The sequence below is a fragment of the Cryptomeria japonica genome, chromosome 10 (genome assembly GCF_030272615.1).
Source record: "Cryptomeria japonica chromosome 10, Sugi_1.0, whole genome shotgun sequence".
NCBI lineage: Eukaryota > Viridiplantae > Streptophyta > Pinopsida > Cupressales > Cupressaceae > Cryptomeria > Cryptomeria japonica.
The window spans coordinates 179,470,393-179,490,213 of NC_081414.1; positions in this window are offsets into that span (position 1 = coordinate 179,470,393).

Below are 19,821 nucleotides of genomic sequence, written 5' to 3' on the forward strand. Positions count from 1 at the left end.
GTCCATGTAAAACCCATTTATCTTTATCAAAAAATTCAACTTGATTGAGGAGGAGCTATTTTTTGAAAGTAAAAGCAATATTATAAAGAAATTAAGATAATATTTTCTTCATTATGAAAAAATCATAGAGACTTTCAATTATATTAAAATGTGGAAGGGTTCTATGAACATTTTTTTGATAAATATTATTATGGGAGTGGGAATTTCTATGTATCTATCATTGTACAACATAACTATTAAGGAACATTAGTGATACATATGATCCCTTATACTAGGTTCTATATTAAGGACCTAAGGATTTAAAGAAAAGGAGATTTTTCTAAGCATGATGATGTATACTATTATAGGAGAATACAACATGATAAGTTAGAGATAGTCATCAAAGCATGTTAGCAGATTCATCCTACTATAGACAAATGATAATGATATCCATATATGCTAGATACGAACTACAAAGGAATAAGAAAAAAGGGATAAGGACAAAGATATATGGATGAGACTATAAAAAGCATTGAGAAATGATAAAATAAGGATGATTATATATGGAAGACAAGGTTAATTTAAGTTTATAAGTCATAAAAGTATGCATTGAATGTTGTTTCTAGGATACAAAAATTTGAGGAGAACATCCTAAAATCTAAAAAGAAAGATCATATTACCATTTACATGAATAAGTCTCATCATAAATATCGATTATATGTAATCATAAGATCTATACATGATAGGAAAGATGCCTATAAAAAAAGGATATGCAATCACTATGACTAATTAAAGATCATATAAGCTATATAGATGATATGATATATTTAAGAGCATGATAAGTCAGTGTAAGTAGAAAGGTGATCATAAATTGTATACAATGTTGTTGAATAAAATGATCAAAGATCACACAATTTAAAGGAACATACACATAAGGTGATCAATGTGACATGTGATAATGATATCATATAAAAAGGTGAAAAAATAAACCAAGAGATAAGACTTGCAATACAAATTCTATGTACTAGAAAATATTGAAGCTAAACAACTTAGATAATATAACTAACAATAATAAAGATAAGAAATAAAGGATTAACAAGAAATAACAAGTGCCACGTAGTGGCGAGTACTTGTCATCATAGTATTGTACTAAAAATATTTGTTTTAATTTTTAATCATTGTAGTTTTGAATCATTGTTGATTTAAAATTATATTAGAATAATTATATTTATGTAATATTAACTACAACTGGTTTTCGGACATGTAGTGTCATGGTTAAAACACTTCATTGGTGAAGCAACCACCAAGGTTCAAATCCCTGTTGGGCCACTATGCTCGCAAGGCCTTGTGACTTCATTGGGTTGTTGTGCTCATGGATTTGAACAAGTGAAGTGTGGGGATGAGGTCCCCCATTTGTGGGCTCACTGGTTCATAGCTCCAAGTCAAAAGTGTTCACATGGAGCCAGAGGTCGTGTCATGCCAACATCACTAGTCACGTTAAAAAGTTTACCAGGCATAGTTTTAAAAAAAAAAAATTAACTACAACTCTTATTTTAATAAAATAACATAAATTAGCAATTGTACTTTGGTGTGCAATGGGTATGCTGAAGAGCTATGGAATGTCAATTGGGGAAAATTTGGTCTATTTTTTGGATATATTTATGTAATTCATGAGGTCAATTTGTTTCCATGATGTTGCTTGTATAACAAAGGACTTAATTGTAGGGTGATAGCTTAAAATATACTACTCATCCACTCACAAGGACTCAGTCATTACTAAAATGAAACATTTGAATTGAGAAGATAATCAAATTTTATTAGAAACATAGTCATGTTATGTTTTCAATATGGTGAGCATGCAAGAGAGGAGATTAAAAGAGGGGGAGGGGAAAAGAGATGGAGCAACAAAGAGGGGGAGATAAAGATAGAAAGAGAGGAGATGGAGAGGAAGAGACAAAAGAGGAAGAGATAGAGAGATATATAAAGGAAGAGGGAGAGTATATATATGATGATATAGAGCTAAAGAGTTAGAGATATAGAGAGAGGGGAAGAGGGAGAGATAGATAAATGAAAAAATAAAGATTAATTTTTTAAATCAGTCTATTTTTTAATACTATTTTGAAAATCATAATTTTCTTTTTAATCATTTTAATATATAAAAAAAAAATTAATAATTTTTTATCATAAATTAATTTGTTCCTTATTTAGTACAGAAAAATTCACTCTAATATTTATATTATGAAATTTTATAATTATTAAATTGTTATTTTATTAAGTTAGAATTATATTTAATATTACATAAGTATAATTAAAATAATATAATTTCAAAATAAAAGCAATTTAAAATTATCTAATAGTTAATATTACATAAGTTAAAATAATATAATTTCAAAATAACAACAATTTAAAATTATAGTAATTAGGATTTAGTTTTTAATTATAATACTATAGTACTTGCCATACTCCCACTATTGGCACTTGTAGACACCTAAAAATGTCACATTTCTGATCATAATAATTATTCCTCTTGTTGATTAAATAGTTCTTTAATTATTTAATTGACTTAATTACCATTCTTCCCAATTAACCTAATCCACATTTTGACATTCATTACTAAATATTCTTCCTTAATTATTCATCAATTAATTAGTCCCCTTTAACATTAATTGGATAATATTTATTATTTAATTAATTGTAACCTCCATGCTTTAATTAAATAATCTTTTATTATTTAATTAAATTGTTCAATTTCAATTTTATGATAATTGAATATTTTATTCAATTGGCTAATTATGACTTTGAAATGTAAATGAATATCCTTTATTTAATTTTCCTATTCATTATTCCTCCACACTTTAGAAAATGGCAACTTTTCAATCATAAATATCTTTGATTTTTAAAATTTGTAATATCTTAATAATCTTAATTTTAAATTCAAAATTGAGATATATTAATCCTCAAAAAATTTTATTTCATAGTTTCCTCTTTCTTCTTCAATCTTCCCCGAATGAAAACTTTGTTGTGCATGTAACCGTCTTATCAATCAAAAATCTTTCAAATCTCGACGTTCATCCTCCTCTTCCTGAATCTATAAATGGAGCATCCAATCCTCACAAATTTAGAATCAATATTCTTCAAAATAATCATGTCACACTTATGCAAGATTCCCAATGTGATACTAGGGTTGATTCCAAATGTGATACTAGGGCCACACAACATGATTGTATAGAAGAAGCAATGAAAGTCGTCAATGATATTAATGAAGGGGGTTTAGAATAGATTGTTTATTCTTTTTGTTGATTTGATTGTTCTTTATTTCATTGTCATTACAAAATTGCTTAGCTAGATTAGAGTATTTGGTGATTTGCTCATTTTAAATCTAGCTAATATGTGTAACTTGCCTGTGAAACAACAATTGTTTATAATAACACATAACACATTCCCCCCTCACATTCACATAATAAAATAGATGTAAACAAATATCAAATGATTAACCTAAATTCTTATATATTATAAAAACAAAAAAACAAAAAACAGTAATGCATATTATACAATTTGGAACTAGCATTAACTTCAACTTGATTGAGGAGGAACTATTTTGAGAAAGTAAAATCAATTATAAAGAAACTAAGATAAGATTTTGTTCATTATGCAAAAATGATAGAAAGTTTCAATCCTAATAAAATTGTAGTACCACTCCTCGAGTGAGCTAGTTAGACTCGTATTTCTCTATGGTGTACTTTCAGTCGATACATTGCTTTTATGTGTTATTCAGAATTATTGACATTATTTCATGCTTTATTTGGATATGGGATGCATACTTTATTTATAGTATTTCAGTACTTGTGATTGTAGCATTTATGGATTATTACATGGTAATAACACTTTAGTTTATCTATCTGATGTGTCATGTATATGTTGCGTGTTTGCAAATGTATTGGATGCAAGGGGATGATTTTCCTTCGCTCACTCCGATGAGATAGGGAACATTGCAATTCTCCTTCATCGGTGTGTATGCTGTGTATTCTATATTTATATATATGTATGTGTGGTTCGATGATGCAAGATATTGCAAGTACAAGTACCGGGTAGGTACGGGGTATCGTCTCCACCTAGCTTCATAGGTCTAAGCATGCCTTATTGGTCTATTGGGAGTGGAGGAGATAGTGGTTGACCCTAATTTGAACCCTATTACACTCTTGTGAGTGTTGCCAGTCAATTGTCCTTTATGTGGTTCGGTCTTCGAGTTTTGCTTGGTTGACCTTTTTCAGAGTCTTTGTTTGGGGTTGCTCTATTTGCATGCACTTGTGAATTGGTTTATTTATTTAAGTTCATAATGTCATTACATAGTTAGTATATTTAGATTATATATTAATATGCATTTGTAATTTTGAATTTAATTAATTAAAAGAAGTAATTAAATTTGGTTTGCAATTGCATTATTATAAAAATATGATTGTATTTAAATTTAGTAGGATACGAATTAAATAAATTGTATTTATTGATCTCTAGTTTTAAAAATAGAAATAAAAAAATAAAATAGAATTATATTATTGCCTTATATTCTTTTTGGAAAAAGTTAACTAGTTGGCATGAGAAAAAACAAAGAAAAACAAAGAAAAACAAATTTGATTTTTGCTTGCACATTCCATTTATGTTTTTTTGAAAATTAGGAAAGAAAAGAATTTTCCTTTATTAATAAGTTTAATATTATGTTTTTGAAAATAAGATATTTTCAACCTAAAAGTTTAGGTTACATATATTTTTATTTTTCATTCCTGGGAGTGCATGGGAAGAGGCTGAGAATTTTGGGGAGATAAAAATTATTTTGGAGGCAAGATTTGGAGAATTACCAGAGGATTGCTGGTAGGAGAGATTAGCTTGGAGCCTGGTTGCAGGACTGAGCTTATCCCAATGAATCTTCCAGGAAAGCTTCTCAGGTTGGGATCTTTGTCTGGTGTTTCCTTGTCTTCCTAAAATTTATTTAGTTTATTTGTTTGAATCTCCTACCTCTATTGAGGAAATTCTCATGCATTTGATGTTCTTTCCTTTATATTTTAGTTCTTGTTCTATGAAAATCATAGAGGGTTATGCTGGCAAAATTGTGTTAGATTCACCCTTCTCTGTGCATGAATGTTTTTTGTGTTATGCATATTGTGTTTCCTAGTAGAAGAGATTCAAAAAAAAAAAAATTGGTAAAGAAAAGAATAGATTATGGAAGACGCATCGATTTTAATCTTTGTGCATTTTAATTCTTTATTAGAATCTCTCTTAAAAGAAAAAAGAAAAAAAATGTATTTCCTGTGCAAATTGATTTCTCTTAATTTCTGTAAAAGTTGGATATTCTTATATTTCTTTGTTGAAGAATTCTCAAAAAAAAAAAAAAGATTAAAGGGCTTGTTAAAATTTTAATCTTTGAGTTTTCAATCCAGGCATTATTAAAAATTTAATTTTTAGAAAAAAATATAGCTGTGCATTTTATTTGACTCTGTTGTCTCAGAGTACGTACAGAGAAAATAATCTCTATGAATTCATTTTAAATGAATTGAAAATTTATAAAATATATATATATATATATAAACAAAAAGAAATTATCACGGGGGAGGCAGAGCCTGCTACCCCACGGTACTAGTGCTACTATAAGGTAGCAGTTGCTACCCCACGGTAGCAGTGCTGCCATATGGTAGCGCCTGCTACCCTGCAGTAGCATTTATTACCATTTGGTAGTAGTGCTACCATAAGGTAGCATTTGCTACCTTCAGTAGCAGCAAAGGGGGCAATGTCATGTTAAAATTTCAATCACTGCCTACCTTCCCAGGTTACTCCGAATTTTATATTCGGTTCTTTTTTATAATTTATTTTATAGTTTAAAAATAATAATAATATAATAATAAATAATTATATATATATATATATATATATATATATATATATATATATATATATATATATATATATATATATATATATATATTATTTTTGTTATTTGTTTTATTTTGTTATGTTTTTTAAGAAATAAAAGGTTGGATAAAATTTTAGAAATAAATGTTTGTTTGTTTTTTCTAAAATTAGATTTTAATTTTTATATAATTTAATATGATGTAATTATATAATATTATATTCGATGAATATATATATTAAAATTATATTATATTATTTTATACATAGGTTTTTATTGGAATTAAATTTAGATTATGATTATAGTCAATTCGCGTTTAATTGTAATTTAATCATGGGCAAATGATTGGGGGGTTAATTTTAAATGTGGTTTTAATTAACCTTAGTAGACATGTGATTTCATTGTTTTCCTTATATTAATATAGATGTAATTTCTTTATTTCTAGAAAATCTTTATTGCAAGTATTTATGCTTTTGACTGCTTTAAGAAAAGATTGCCTGTTTTGGATTGTGTGTTAATAGTAATTACAGACAAGTTTAGATTTCCTTGGAATTTTGGTGAGTTATTATTTTATCATATATTGTATACCGCTTAGTCAGGTGTTGTTGTTTAAACCCTATGGATATGAGCCATTATGTGTTATGTTTCCAAATGGTCAATCTTGAGTAGTGGTTGTAAATCCTCCACCTATGTTATGTTAGGATTAGATATGGTTGTCAGTTCGCCATAAAGTTCTCATAGAGAGACCTTTCCTGTTAGTGTCCTAGGAGAGAGAGTCACTTTTGGGTGGGGGCCGCACCCAAAGAGGATGGCAGGATAACCCCTCGGAAGTCAGTTAATAAGTGATAACCTAATAATTGATTAGGGGATGGGTAGTTATAATGTTAATAAAGATATTGTACCTCACACATGGTTGAGTGCTTGTATAGACTCAAGGTATTGTGAGAAGGCCTGGAATGGCACACTTACCACCTTGTCCTCACGAAAGGTTGGTAAGGTTCACATGATACTTGGATGGAGCCAAGGGTTCAAGAAAGGTTACCAGGATAACCTAGGATGGGGGCCAAGACCTATGGAGACCTACCTAGGGTAACCATCTTAAGCGATTTGATGACACTCTCTCTTTAGGGTCACTAGTATTTTGTGAGTTGAGTCACCTGAGTTTTGCAGAGTCATGTGTACTATTGTCCTTGTCTTAATGCTTGCTTGAGGGTCTTTTGCTATCTCCTAGCATGGTGGGGTGGTTCCATTATGGGATCACATGGTGGGGTGGTAGTGCCACTTCCCATCGGATATCTTTGTTCTTACCTTCTTTCAAGGATAAGCTTCGCTAGTGGTTCTTGGTTCATGACTCTTGTTCTAGCTCATGTTCAAGATTATTGTACAATTGTGACCATGTGGTCATTATATTATTAAACTTTGTAACCTTGGCATTGTAACATATGTACTTTATTAATTCATATGAAGCCATGTAATTTATGGATTGTTGTAAATTGAAATTCAATGGAATGTATGTTATTTTAGTTATCCTTCATCTTATGTGTAAATGAATCACTGAAAGTAAATATATTATAACTCTTAAAACCTATCTATTTGGAATTCAATTTATGATTTTGAGTTAATTTATTGTAATTGATTTTCCCTAATTTAGATGGATAATTGGATTAACATTGTGATGTAGTTTTAATTTGAAGTAATCTTTGTTGGTAACTCTTTAGGATGTCATTGTTAGACTTCCGCTTCTGTCATTATACATGCAATGTTTTAATGAATGCACTTAATCTTATTAAAAAAAAATTTTGTACCCTTTAGTTGCCATGTAGTGTGGTTTTTCCTTTAGGGGTTCTGGTGGGGCATTACATTTGGTATCAGAGCCCATGTTTCAACACTAGGTACTCTGGGATTGTAGTGAGCCCATTTAGTTTGACCTTGTGAGTAGGTCTTTATGTTTGTGCTTCCCTTGCTTACCCTTGTCATTGATCTGAACCGTTTCTCCTTTGTAGTATTAGGTCATGGCTAGGGGAGCCAGGGGAGGTGGTTGTGCGGGAGGCCGCAATAGAGGTAGAGGTGGGGGACGGGGTCGAGGTTCTGACCACCATAGTCCTTCCCCACCACCCACTCATGTGAGTGTGGAGCAGGAATAATCAGTTCACCAAGATGAGAATGCAAAAGAGCAAGTTCTCGAAAGGGAAGAGATAAGACAAATGTTCCAGGAGGTTCTAGCCAAGCTAGGCCCTCAACCTGAGGGTGAGTAGCCTAGTCATGCTCAAGTTGGGGAATTGCATCATCTGATTCCAGAGGAGAGAGAGAGAGAGATCTCCCAGAAGGAGGGAGGTTCCTGTTGTTCTGGACCTAGCTCCCATGGGTCACATCAGGGACTTGATGAGAACCAACCCTCCCTTCTTTGATGGTCGAGGCATAGGTCTTGAGGTAGAGACTTGGCTAATCAATTTGGATATGTGTTTCACGATGTTCCCTTATAGTAGCAACACCAAAGTGAGATGTGCCATTATGCATCTCGATAGCTTTGCTTCGATCCAGTGGAGATTGGAGGAGGAGAAGATCAATGTATGCATCAACATCATTTATTGGGAGATATTCTTAGAGAGATTCAAGGGATGGTTTCCCTCAGCTCAGTGGAGGCAGACTTGGATAGATAAGTTCTACGCCTTGCGGTAGTTTTGTATGTCAGTTGACCAGTTCAAGCATAGATTTTACGAGCTGAAATAGTATGCTTGGATTGGTAACGATGAGGCTATGCTCGTGCAACATTTCTTGAGAGGCCTTAATGAGCGTATTAGTGTAGGGGTGAGATTTTTGAGCTAGCTTTAGTTGAGGTAGCTGTGGCGAAAGCCAGATTGGTTGAGCAGAACCTTAGCCAAGAACTAGGTGGTCAGTCAGGTGTGCAGATTAGAAGTGCACCCTTCAGTGGGAATAGAGATCATGGGAATTAGTCCCAGTTAGCTACACCATTTAGGACTCCTCAGGAACCCGCTAAGGGTGGACAGTAGCAGCAACCACCAAGACCAAAATAGTTCCAGGGCCAGCAGGGTGGCAATTCTTAGAATAGGAGAAATAGGAATTGGTAGAGGAGCACACACAGTCCTCTAGGGTAGTCCTCTCAGGGTGCATCTCAGGCCCCTAGTCAGGGAAGCTTCTAGCAATCTAGTGGGTTGACTAGAGGTAGAGGACCAGGTAGAGGAGCTTGCTTCTCTTGTGGGCAGTTTGGCCATTTAGCCATGCAGTGTCCTTAGCATTACCACTAGACAAGAAGTTTGAGGCCAGTTGCATCAAAGCTGAGAGTAGGGGATGTTGGTAGATACCATAGATTGTTTGCAGTGGTGGATGACCGCTAAGCTGATCATCAGGGGACTGTTATTGAGACCATAGGTGTGTTGTGTGATATCCCTATCTTAGTGCTTTTTGACTCCAATGCTTCAAATTCCTTTATTTCTTCATCCGTTATGGAGGACTCATGTCTGCTAAGCAGGTGGATAGGTGGCAAGTAGAGTTAGCTACCGAGGTGCGAATGTCCATAGATGCTTATGTTCCTAGTTGTGAGTTAGACCTAGGACCCTTTGTTACTTCTATTGACCTTCGAGTCATTCCTTTGGGTTCTTATGGAGTAGTGGTTGGGATGGATTGGCTATCTTTTGACAATGCTCATGTAGACTATCATCAAAAGATAGTTGAGTTTTTAGATGACCATGGCAGGAAAGTGGGGATCGTTGGAGTTCAAAGATTGGTATCCTTACGTATAATTTCCGCTATGCAACTTAATCAGTGTATGCATCAAGGGTGTTAGCTTTTTGCAGTTGCACTTGAGGATGTGGATGAGGAAGAGAGTTGATAAATTGCTCTTAATGGTCACCCTATTCTTCAAGAGTATGTTGATGTGAGACATAGACTTTTGCACTGACTTGGTTCCTGGTACTAAACCTATTTTGAGAGCTCCATATCAGATGACTACTTAGGAGTTGAGTGAGTTGAAGTTGCAGATGGAGGAATTGTTGGCCAAGGGATTCATTCATCCTAGTGTTTCTCCTTGGGTGCACCTATTATCTTTGTCAAGAAGAAGGATGGATCTCTTTGATTATTCATTGATTACCGACAGCTGAATAAGCTAACCATCCATAATCGATATTCATTACCTTGTATAGATGATCTTTTAGATCAGGTGAAGGGAGCCAAGGTGTTCTCTAAGATTGATTTGAAATTCAGGTATCATCAGTTGTGCATTCATGATGCATATATTCATAAGATGACATTTCGTACTTGTTATGGTCACTATGAGTTCACGATGGTGCCATTTGGGTTGACAAACGCGCCTTCAGTCTTCATGTGCCTCATGAATGGGGTTTTTCGCACATACCTAGATCATTTTTTCCTTGTGTTCTTTGATGACATATTGATTTATTCTAGATCTATGGAAGAACATGAGAGTCACTTACGACAAGTATTGCAGTGCTTGAGGGAGAATTAGCTTTATGCTAATTTTGCGAAATGTGGTTTTTTCAAGACTGAGCTGAACTATCTTGGTCATGTGGTTTTAGGAGAGGGTATATCTATGGATCCTTCAAAGATCCAAGCCATTGTTGATTGGCCAATGCCAACCAATGTTTCAGAGAATCAGAGTTTTATGGGTTTGGTCAGATACTACCATCACTTTGTTCAAGGCTTTTTCCGGATAGGTCACCCAATTACTTCTCTCAAGAGGAAAGGGAAGAAGTTTGTTTTGTCAGAGTAGTGAGAGTCAGATTTTCATACCTTGAAGGAACTCCTTGTCAGTGCTTCGATTTTGGCAGTCCCTAATCGATCTCAAGATTTTATGGTATGCACAGATGCCTCCTTAGAAGGTATAGGTGCAGTGCTTATGCAGGAGGGATGTGTGGTGGCCTATGAGTCTCACAATCTCAAGGACCAAAAGTTGAACTATCCAGTTCATGATTTGGTGTTGGCAATGATAGTGCATGTGTTGGTTAGATGGCGATATTTTTTGTTAGGGCATCGGTTTGAGCTCCATAGTGATCACCGCAGTCTGCAGTATATCTTCACGCGGCCAAACTTGAATGCTCGACAGTGAAGATGGATGGAATTCCTTTATGAGTATGATTTTGAGGTTCGATATATTCAGGGGAAGGAGAATGTAGTGGCTAATGCTTTGAGCCATAGGTGGCATGTAGTTTCAGCATTGTCCCTTGGGGTGAACTTGGGAGAGAAAATTCTTGGAGTTCTTCCTCAGGATACTATGTATCAGGATGTTAGATCCATGTTGGAGTCTGGAAGGCCCTTGGAGGGTAGTTTTGCTGGTTATACTCTTGAGGAATATGGTCTTCTTTGTCATCTTGGTTAGATCTATGTACCTCCTTTGGAGGGTCTTCATATTTTGATCATGACTGAGGCTCATCATGCACCTTATTTAGCACATCTAGGTGTCAAAAAGATGCACGTGGATCTTAAATAGATCTATCATTGGGCGGGCATGAAACGTGACATTGCTGATTTCATTTTGAGATGTTTAGAATGTCAGCAGGTGAAGGCAGAGTACAAGCACCCGGTAGGGCTTTTACACCCTAATTTGGTACCGGATTGGAAATGGGACATCATTTCCATGGACTTCATTGTTTGATTTCCTATCTCTTCGCATTGACATGATGCCATCATGGTCATTCTTGATAGATTGACCAAGGTTGCTCACTTTGTTCCTATTCGAGCGTCCTATATGGCAATAGTAGTGGCATGTGTCTTCTTGGAAGATGTAGTGAGATTGCATGGGATACCAAGGCAGATCATTTCTGATAGAGATCTTGTCTTTACCTTAGCATTGTGGACCTCACTTCAGCATGCTTTGGGGACACAGTTGAACTTTAGTTCATATCATCACCTAGAGACCGACAGTCAGACCAAGTGTGTGAATCAGGTTTTGGAGGACATGCTTCACATATACATGATGGACCAGCAGTTGCATTGGGAGGATTATATCTATCTAGTCAAGTTTACTTATAACAATGGATATCATAGCTCCATAGGTATGTCTCCTTTCCAGGCACTATATGGTCATCCTTGCCATACTCCTTTGAGTTGGAATCAGTTAGATGAGAGGGTGCTTATAGGACTAGATATTCTTTGAGAGATGGAGCAGCGGGTTGAGAGGATTCATGAGCATTTGGTAGCTGCACAAGATAGGCAAAAGAAGTATGCAGATGCTCATAGGGTAGATTGTCATTTTGCTGCTAGTGACCATGTGTTTTGAGAGTGCATCCATAGAAGAGTCTGATACATTATGGAAAGGGTTCTAAGTTGGTGCCTTGTTTTGTTGGCCCTTTTGAGATCCTTGAGAGGATAGGACATGTTGCCTACCATCTTGCCTTGCCACCAAGTCTATCCCGCATCCATGATGTCTTTCATGTTTCAATTCTTTGACCTTATCACCTTGATGTGACACGTGTTCTTGATTGGAACTCTTTGCAGGTCGAGGATGGGCAGCATTTTATGGAGCTCATGTGAATTCTTCAGCGTCAAGACTTGACCCTCAGGGGTCATACCATTGACCAGGTAAGGGTCCTATGTGACCCAAATGATGAGACCTTGGTGACTCGGGCGGATGCAGCGAAGATGAGAGAGCTTTACTCTTATCTGTTTCAGGCTTCCAGGAGTAAGCCTAGTTTTAGGGGGTAGGATGTAGTACCCCTCCTCGAGTGAGCTAGTTAAACTCATATTTCTCTATGGGGTACTTTTAGTGGATACATTGCTTTTATGTGTTATTCAAACATTGACATTATTTCATGCTTTATCTGGATATGGAATGCATACTTTATTTATAGTATTTCAGTACATGTGATTGTAGCATTTATGGATTATTGCATGGTATTGACACTTTACTTTATCTATGCGATGTGTCATGTATATGTTGCATGTCTGCAAATGTATTGGATGCAAGGGGATGAATTTCCTTCACTCACCATAGTGAGATAGGGAACGTCACAATTCTCCTTCATCAGTGTGTATGCCATGTATTCTATATTTATATATATGCATGTGTGGTTTGATGATGCAGGATATTGCAGGTACAAGTACTAGGTAGGTACGGGGTATCATCTCCACCTAGCTTCATAGGTCTGAGCATGGCTTATTTGTCCAATGGGAGTGGAGGAGATAGTGGTTGACCCTAATTTGAACCTTGTTACACTCTTGTCAATGTCACCAATCACTTGTCCTTTCTATGGTTTGGTCTTCGAGTTTTACTTGGTTGACCTTTTTTAGAGTCTTTGTTTGGGGTTGCTCTGTTTGCGTGCACTTGTGGATTGGTTTATTTATTTAAGTTCATAATGTCATTGCATAGTTAGTATATTTAAATTATATATTAATATGTAGTTGTAATTTTGAATTTAATTAATTAAAAGAAGTAATTAAATTTGGTTTGCAATTGCATTATTATAAAAATATGATTGTATTTAAATTTAGTAGGATATGAATTAAATCAATTGTATTTTTTGATCTCTAGTTTTAAAAATAGAAATAAAAAAATAAAATAGAATTATATTATCGCCTTATATTCTTTCTAAAATTAGATTTTTATTTTTATATAATTTAATATGATGTAATTATATAATATTATGTTCGATGAATATATATATATATTAAAATTATATTATATTATTTTATACATAGGTTTTTATTGGGATTAAATTTAGATTATGGTTATAGTCAATTCGGGTTTCATTGTAATTTAATCATGAGCAAATGATTGGGGGGGTTAATTTTAAATATGGTTTTAATTAACCTTAGTACACATGTGATTTCATTGTTTTCCTTATATTAATATAGATGTAATTTATTTATTTTTGCAAAATCTTTATTGCAAGTATTTATGCTTTTGACTGCTTTAAGAAAAGATTGCCTATTTTGGATAGCGTGTTAATAGTAATTGCAGTCAAGTTTAGATTTCGTTGCAATTTTGGTGAGTTATCATTTTTCATATGTTGTATACCCCCTTAGTCAGGTGTCATTGTTTAAACCCCATGGATATGAGTCATTATGTGTTTTGTTTCCAAATGGTCAATCCTGAGTAGTGGTTGTAAATCCTCCATCTGTGTTATGTCAGGATTAGATATGGCTGTCAGTTTGCCATAGAGTTCTCATAGAGAGACCTTTCCTGTTAGTGTCCTAGGAGAGGGAGTGGCTTTTGGGTGGGGGCCGCACCCAAAGAGGATAGAAGGATAACCCCTCGGAGGTTAGTTAATAAGTGATAACCTAATAATTGATTAGGGGGGGGGTTAGTTATAATGTTAATAAAGATATTGTACCTCGCACATGGTTGAGTGCTTGTATAGACTCAAGGTGGTGTGAGAAGGCCTGGAATGGAACACTTACCACCTTGTCCTCACGAAAGGTTGGTAAGGTCCACATGATACTTGGATGGAGCCAGGGGTTTGGGAAAGGTTACCAGGATAACGCAGGATGGGGGTCGAGACCTATGGAGACCTACCTAGGGTAACCATCTTAAGCCATATGATGACACTCTCTCTTTAGGGTCACTAGTGTTTTGTGAGTTGAGTCACCAGAGTTCTGTAGAGTCATGTGTACTATTGTCCTTGTCTTAATGCTTTCTTGAGGGTCTTCTGCTATCTCCTAGCATGGTGGGGTGGTTCCATTATGGGATCACATGGTCGGGTGGTAGTGCCACTTCCCATCGGATATCTTTGTTCTTACCTTCTTGTGAGGATCGGCTTCGATAGTAGCTCTTGGTTCGTGACTCTTGCTTCAACTCATGTTCAAGATTATTGTACAGTTGTGACCATGTGGTCATTGTATTACTAAACTTTGTAACCTTGGCATTGTAACCTATGTACTTTATTAATTCATATGAAGCCATGTAATTTATGGATTGTTGTAAATTGAAATTCAATGGAATGTATGTTATTTCAGTTATCCTTCATATTATGTGTAAATGAATCATTGGCAATAAATATATTATAACTCTTGAAACCTATCTATTTGGAATTCAGTTTATGAGTTTAAGTTAATTAATCGTAACTAATTTTCCCTAATTTAGATGGATAATTGGATTAACATTGTGATGTAGTTTTGATTCAAAGTAATCTTCATTGGTAACCCTTTAGGTTGTCATTGTTAGACTTTTGCTTGTGTTATTATACGTGCAATGTTTTAATGAATGCACTTAATCTTTAAAAAAAAAAGTTGTTGTACCCTTTAGCTGCCTTATTGTGTTGTTTTTCCTTTAGGGTTTATGGTGGGGCATTACAAAAATGTGGAAGGGTTCTATAAATATTTTTTAAGTGGGTCTTACTATGTATCTATCATTGTACAAGAAAACATTTTTGAAAAATTCATTAGTGATACATATGACCCCTTTAAATACATTTTATATTAAGGACCCAAGGAGTCAAAGGAAAGGAAAAATTTGTAAGCATGATAACGTATTGTATTATAGAAAAATAAAATATGATAAGCTAGACATAGTCATCAAAGCATGTTAAAGGACTCACCCTACAATAGAAAAACAATAAGGATATTCATATATGCTAGATATTAAATATAGAAGAATATAAAAAAAAGATAAGAATAGAGGTATATGAATAAGATTACAAAAAACATTTAGAAAAAATTAACAAGGATGAGTATATAGGGAAGATAGGATAATTTAAGCTTATAAATCATGAATGTATGTATTGAATGTTGTTTGTGGGGTACACAAATTATAGGAGAACATCCTAAAATGTAAAAAGAAAGATCATATTACCATGTACACAAATAAATTTCATCATAAGGATCATAATTTGTAATCTTAAGATCTATACATAATGAGAAACTTGCCTATAAAACAAGGATATCTAGTCACTATAACCAGTTAAAGATCATATAATATACATGATGTGATATATTTAAGAGAATGATAAGTTAATTTAAGTAGAAAGGTGATCATAAAATGTAAATAATGTTGTTGAGGAAAATGGTGAATTGAAACTATAATAAGATCACATAACCTATAGAAACATACACATAAGGTGATCAATGTGACATATGATAATAGTATCATATAAAAAGGTGAAAAGTTAAACCAAGAGATAAAACACACAATACAAATTTTATGTAGTAGAAAATATTGAAGCTAAAAAACATAAATAATATAACCATAAATAGTAAAAATAATAGAGATATATAATGTAACAAGGATGCAAAGCGTCAAGTTCCTACCATTAGAAGAATGAGAGTAATGGATAGAGTTAAAAGAGGAAGAGATAGCTACATATAGATGGAGAAATAAAGCTATTCAAATAAACTTTTATTTATAAATCAAAAGTGAATAAATTTTCATTTATAAAATTTATTCAGTTATTAAATTTATTCACTTTTGAACTAAAATAAACTTCATTATAAGTATAATAATAAACTTTATAAATAAGTATAGCATTATTATTATTATAATAAGTACAACGTTATTATATTAAGCATTAAACAAATTCTCATTATAAGTATAAAATAAGTAATAATAAAGTTATAATTTTAATTATATATATAATAAAATTAATTTATAATTATTACTAAAAAATTATAAAGTTTATTGGACTAGAAATGGTGTTAGTGTGAGAGTTGTGGTTTGGTTAGTTAGAGATGAAGTTTCAGTTATAATTCAAAAATTCAAAAGTGAATAAACTTTCACTTCTAAAGTTTATTCGATTATAAAATTTATTCACTTTGAATAAATTTGATAAGTGAAACTTTATTCACTTTGAATTGAAATAATCTTTAATAAGTATAACATTTTATACTTATAATAAGTATAACATTATTTTGCAATTCTTTTTTATATTTTCAATTAAAAAATATATAACATTATTATTATAAAATAAGTAATAATAATGTTAGTTTAAAATTAGGGTTAGGGTTAGGTATATAATTAAAGATAAGGTTGGGGTAATAATTATTGTGAGGGGAGGAGTTAGGGATAGAATTTGAGTGAGGGATAGGGATAAAATTATTATTGATGTTAGAATTTTATATTAAATTATTAAAGATATATATACTTAATTCAAAATTAGGTTTAGTGTTAAACTTTCATAATGTATTAAAGTTATATATGCTAATGTTACAAATTTAATGTTATATTTTTATATTGATTGTTACAATTTATTTTTGCTATGTTAGAAGGCTAATGATTACCTTAATGCTTACATTAGCATTTCCAATTAGGTATTAAAAAAGTTTTAAAATTATATAATTAATATATATTTAAAAAATAAAAGAAATAAAAATATAATAGAATTAAATATATTAAAAATTTCCTAAAAATATGATTAAAATTTATTAAGTAAAATATAATAAAAATATATAAAATTTAAAATATATTAAAAAATAAAAAAATATTATATAAATAAAATATATTAACAAATAAAATAAATATTAAATAAAGTAGACTTTAAAAACATATTACAAAGAATAGCGACATGATGATCATCTTACAGGTTTAAAGGAAGTTTCAATCACTTATCCACAAAAGCTATTCTCTGGAGCTTTAGATTTTGTCAATCCACAGAGGAATTTCTTGAACAACAGAAAAACCATAAAATTACTGAGACTAGGTAATCACAATAGAGGGAATAAGGTAAATAAATGCCAATACCTACTAACCATTTAATAAGCATTCAATGCAAAAGATTTTTTTCGGACAACAAATCTGCACAACTGCCACCGTCAATTATTCCGCAATTAACAACAACTTTTTAATAATAAATGCATACGGCCAAATGAAATTGTTATAGAATTTTAAAAGTAAAAATATATTTTTTACAACTACTGTAGCTCGTATTAGCCAATAGGGAAACAAATAAATAATCTTATTTCAATTATTTAAATATGTAAAAATATTTATCTATACAACTTGACACAAATTTTTTAAAATCTTCATAGCTGATTGGTCACCTCAAAAAAATAAATGACTGAAGTGAATGCATAAGTATCCTACCTATTGGCAGGAACTGATAAATAATAAGATCCTCTATGTACGAAAAAAGGATAAAAAGACACAACAAGCATTATATGAGAAATGTAATTCTGACATGTAAGGACAAATATATGTGAAAAAGCATATGAATAAACTATCCCATTCTTCAATGGATCATGGAAAATAATAAAGATCATCAATATCGAGAAAGGTAACATCATCCTTTTCAATGACATTATTTTCGTTTTCAATCACATTAGTTTCTTCTTGATTGAAATTTATTCTTTTTGAATAATTAATTCCATTAAGTAGAATTACAAGAATTTTCCTACAAACCCAAAATTTAATCTTTGGCAATCCTTAAACACAAAAGACTTGTTTTTTAGAAAAATATCATTTTTTTTTATTTGGTAGAAGAAATGATGATATTTAATATCTTGATTTCTTCACATATTTAATTTTATAATTCCTTTTGTTCTTCTAATATCCTTGATGAATCTAATATGAATATATTTCTTGCACTTGTATGGTAGATCCTTCAGAGCTAGGATATAAGAACCTAATGCATAGTGAATAAGTTAAACTATAATAGGATTATATGAATCTCATGAATTTTTTACAAAGTAGAAGTTGACTTTGAAATAATATTATGTTTATTTACAAAGAGTTATTCTCAAGTACAAAACATCAATTGTGGAAGAGTTAGATCTATAATTTCTTCTTTACCTATGTATCTTGTACCCTCACTAGGCACATGACCTAATCAATTCTCAAAGCAAGAACATTATCATTTTTTTATTCCAACGAATATATTATCTCACCAAAAAATAATTTTAAATTATAGAAAACCTTCTAAGAACTATACCATGAAGAATTTTTTAAATAATTTTAAAAAAAGTCATACCAAGTGCAAATAATATTATAAGGATCAATTGATGTTTCAATATTTATGATTCATTTGTTGTTGTGATTTGACCTCATTTATTCATGAATTATTTTTTTTAATTAACAATTCTTTTTTTATTTCATCATCTTTCTACATCTATATTGACATATATAAATCTCAAGTTAATGAACCAACATGTGTGTAGTACAATTAAATATATATAAGAACAAGGAATTATATGGCATAGATATGTAGTTCCTCAAATGTGTAACTTGCATATGTAACATAGACAACCATTAAATTTGAATCAATAATACATTAGTTATATGTGTCCTAATGTATAAATGTTTACCTTTAATTACTTAAGAGATAAGAGTTACCACTACCTATATTGTAATTGATACATGGTTCCTATAAGGATAAAATAAATAATATGATCATGATTTATTGCACAACATGAAATAGACCTTAATGATAATTTAATTCAAATATATTCATCTCAAAATATCATCATAAGGGTAGGAGATTACGAAGATGAAATTCTTGATTAAATATTATGTACACAAGCCTCTATATTTTATGTGTATGAGAATCATAATATTAATAATCCATAATATATTCATCTACAACTATTTTATCAATAGGAATCTTGTTATAAGATGTAGAATAATAATATGAAGGTCTATATTTATCTGAATTAAAGATCAAAGCAACTTGACCTCAATATTCTTTAAGTTCAAATTGACATTCCTTTAATAGAAGATAAACTATTAATGTGAATACTCATTATTTTAGCTAAGATAGGTTGTTTGTAATATCTACTATGAATAAGCTTTCTAAGTTTTTCTTTTGTGCATGGCATTGCATGCTTATATCCTAGATAGCAATTTTTATTATAGATGGCCCATCATCTTTCTATATGTTTGTGCATCTTTGAAATGTTTGGAAAAGTGGCCATAATGATAGAATAAATGTAAAGTAAGGTATCAATTCCTATCATAACGTTGCAACACAAATAATCTTAGCTACTATTTGCAAAGGAGAGCTAGGCACTATGATTTTACTCCTTTCCTATGAAATATTGTGGTAGTG